At 42.2% G+C, this 3,572-nt stretch overlaps 1 long non-coding RNA gene across 1 annotated transcript in view; it reads right to left on the bottom strand.

The window, feature by feature from the left end:
* LOC115944710 (uncharacterized) overlaps positions 1-3,329 on the bottom strand; it is a 4,490-nt gene extending 1,161 nt beyond the window's left edge. The window contains exons 1-2 of the long non-coding RNA XR_004079226.2: positions 1,908-3,329; positions 399-554 (exon numbers count right to left, since the gene is read on the bottom strand). This is a non-coding gene — a long non-coding RNA (uncharacterized LOC115944710). The remainder of the gene's footprint in view (positions 1-398; positions 555-1,907) is intronic.
* Between the last annotated feature and the right edge of the window lie 243 nt (positions 3,330-3,572).

The following is a 3,572-nucleotide window of genomic DNA, read 5'->3' as shown; positions in this document are numbered from 1 at the left end:
AAACAAAAATACCAGCTAGATCTAACAGACATATATAGAACGCTCTACCCAACAAACCTCTACATGTTCTCAAGTATACATGGGACATTTTCCAGGATAGACTATATGTTAGAACACAAATTAAATCTCAGTAGATTTTAGGGGCGCCTGGGTGGCTCAGTCGTTGGGCGTCTGCCTTCCACTCGGGTCATGATCCCGGAGTCCTGGGATCGAGCCCCGCATCGGGCTCCCCGCTCGGCGGGAAGCCTGCTTCTCCCTCTCCCACTCCCCCTGCTTGTGTTCCCTCTCTCGCTGTGTCTCTCTCTGTCAAATAAATAAATAAAATCTTTAAAAAAAAAAAAAAAAAGACTCTCTCTCCTACACTTTGCAGTTTGGCCATGCACGAAAGTGCACTGTACCTTTTGACAAAGAGACTGGATTTCACAGAGGTATGGGTTGGATTCAGTTTTCTTCAGAAGAACTTCAGAATGCACTACAAGAAAATCATATTCTTGATGGAGTAAAGCTCCACGTTCAAGCTCAAAGGCCAAAAGTTTTGCAAGGGGATCAAACATCTGATGAAGAGAAAGATTTTTGAGACCATTACTACCTATTGAAGTACACAAAATTAAAAAAAAAAAAAAAAAGACTCTCCCTCTTCCTCTGCCCCTCCCCACCTCAAATAAATAAATACAATCTTAAAAAATATACTTTCCCCTTTTAAAGATATAATATCAGGTCCCCTTTCAAACAGTCTTTTTGAAGTGTGTTAATTTATGTCTACCAAGACGGCTTCCCCCCAAACCCACCCCAGCCCTGCAAGTCACGTAAGGTCTCCTGTTCGTGATCTTACTGTCAGGAAGCCCACTCCCCTGTTACTTGAGTGATTCCTTTCTCCATACAAATGTCACAAGACACTACCTCTACTGACCATAAGGCATTCTTGGGGAAGGGGGTTTGTCTTAGATTGTAGCTGTGTGTAAAAGGAACATCATTTTGATGAACTAAGAAACTGAGGTGTGACGACCTCCCAATGTCTGACTGGGAGCCCATTTCCTTTTTGGTTAGAAGCACAGTCTAATTCTAAATTCTGAGTCCAAGATCTTACTTTCATACCACAGAAGTAAACAAAAAGTATATGGCACTAGAGGGCAAAAGTAAGTGCTGTGAGAACTATCTTGGAAGAGGAAAGGTTTGGAGAGAACTGAAACCCTGGGGTAGTGAGCCCTGGTGGAAGGGGGATGGCGAGAAACTCCCCCATCTCACTGCCTTTGGGAAGATCGCTACCTGTGCCCTCACCACTGTGAAAATATATATTGGCCAGCTGGGGCTGCCATAGCAGAGTGCCACAAACCATGTGGCTTAAAGCAATAGGAATATATTTTTCATAACTCTGGAGGGTAAAAGTACAGATCCAAGCTGTTAACAGGGCCATGCTCTCTCTCAAACCTGTAAGAAAATCCTTTCTTGCCTCTTCCTAATTTCTGGTGGTTTTCTGGCAGTCTTTGGCATTCCTTGGCTTGTATAACTCCAGTATCAGCCCTGGTCTTCCCATGATCTTCTCCCTGTGTCTGTCTTCAGATGGCTATCTTCTTACAAGGACATCAAATTGGAGTCCACCCTACTTCAGTATGACCTCATCTTAACTAATTATATCTGCGATGATCTTATTTCCAAATTAGGTCATATTCTGATGTACTGGGACTAGGACTTCTGGGGTTGGGGGAGAGATACAATTCAGCCCATAGCAGGCTGATACATGCAAACACAATCCTAGCAGCACGCAGTCCAGTGGAGTTATGTTAGGAGTCACCAGAACCTAGTTAACCCTGAGTATTCTATACCACCTTCTTGATGGCCACAGCCCTAACATCAGGTGATTCCAGCTATAGGAAATAAGTTCTTTCAAAAGACTAGTGCCGGGGCACCTGGGTGGCTCAGCCAGTTAAGTGTACAACTTTTGATCTCAGCTCAGGTCTTGATCTGAGTTCAAGCCCTGTGTTGGGCTCCATGCTGGGTGCGGAGCCTACTTAAAAAAGAAAAAAAAATTGGGTGATATAAAAGATGAAAACAGAAGTATCAAAATGACATTTAAAGGAAAAAATAAATGGAAGACAAATATTTTTAAAGTGACTTGGAATAAAGGATCAGCAACCTCAGACTAAAATGGCTCCTTGAGTGTTAAACATGAAAGAAAGAAAAAACACATGCACTAGACACACTGTAGTGAAATTTAAGAATATAAAAAGAAAAAAATGATATCTCAAAAGCTTTTAGGCGGAGATTATTACTTACAAAAGAAAAATATTTTAATTAACATCAGACTTGTCAATAATGATACTGGAAACAAGAAAACAATAAAATAATATAATCATAACGTTGAAAGAAAATAATTTTGCACCTAGATTTTTATACTTGGGGTAAACTTGGGCTATCATTTTAAGTGATGGTACAGGGATATCTGGGTGGCTCAGATAGTTGAGTGTACTTGACTTTGGCTCAGGTCATGATCTCAGGTGGTGAGATCCAGCCCTACATTGGGCTCGTGCTGAGTGTGGAGCCTGGTTAAGATCACCTTTCTCCCTCTCTCTCTCTGCCTCTCCCTCCACCCCGTTCACATGCTCTCTCTTCCCCCTCTCTCTAAAAAATAGAAAATAAATAAATGTAAAAATTAACAAATAAAGTGATAGTACAAGATGAATAGTTGAAGCACAGAGGATCTTTTAGGGCGGTGAAACTATTCTGTACAACATTCTAACGGTAGATACGTATCATTATACAGTTTTCAAAACCCATAGCATGTACAACAGCACAAGTGAACCCTAATGTAAACTATGGACTTTTGGGTGAGAATGATGTGTCAATGTATGTTCATAGATTGTACAAATGTTTGACTCTAGGGGTGCCTGGCTGGCTCTGTTGGTGGAGCATGTGACTCGATCTTGCGGTTGAGTTCAAGCCCCATGTTGGGCATGGAGCCTACTTAACTTAAAAATAAATAAATAGGGGCACCTGGGTGACTCAGTCAGTTAAGCAGCTGCCTTTGGCTCAGGTCATGACCCCAGGGTCCTGGGATCAAGACCCGCATCTGGCTCCCTGATCAGCGGGGAGTCCGCTTCTCCTTCTCTCTCTGCTGCTCCCCATGTTTGTGATCTCTCACTCGCGCTCTCTCAAATAAATAAATAAAATCTTTAAGAAATAATAAAAATAGGGGTGCCTGGGTGGATTAGTCGTTGGGCGTCTGCCTTCAGCTCAGGTCGTGGTCCCGGGGTCCTGGGATCGAGCCCCGCATCGGGCCCCCTGCTCAGCGGGAGGCCTGCTTCTCCCTCTCCCACTCCCCCTGCTTGTGTTCCTGCTCTTGCTGTCTGTCTCTGTCAAATAAATAAATAAAATAAAATAAATAAAATCTTTAAAAATAATAATAATAATAATAATAATAAATAAATGCAAATGTTCGACTCTAGTTTGGGAATTTGATAGTAGGGAAGGCTGTGGGAGCAGGGGGTGCATGGGAAATCTCCCTACCTTTTGCTTAATTTTGCTGTAAACTTAAAACTAAACAGCAGGGGGGGGTTGTTTGTTTTATTTATTTA

This window comes from Leptonychotes weddellii, chromosome 4 (genome assembly GCF_054177405.1).
Source record: "Leptonychotes weddellii isolate Sample4059 chromosome 4, ASM5417740v2, whole genome shotgun sequence".
Taxonomy (NCBI): Eukaryota; Metazoa; Chordata; class Mammalia; order Carnivora; family Phocidae; genus Leptonychotes; species Leptonychotes weddellii.
The sequence above is the reverse complement of the archived record's forward strand: the minus strand, read 5'-3'. Positions and strand labels throughout refer to the sequence as shown.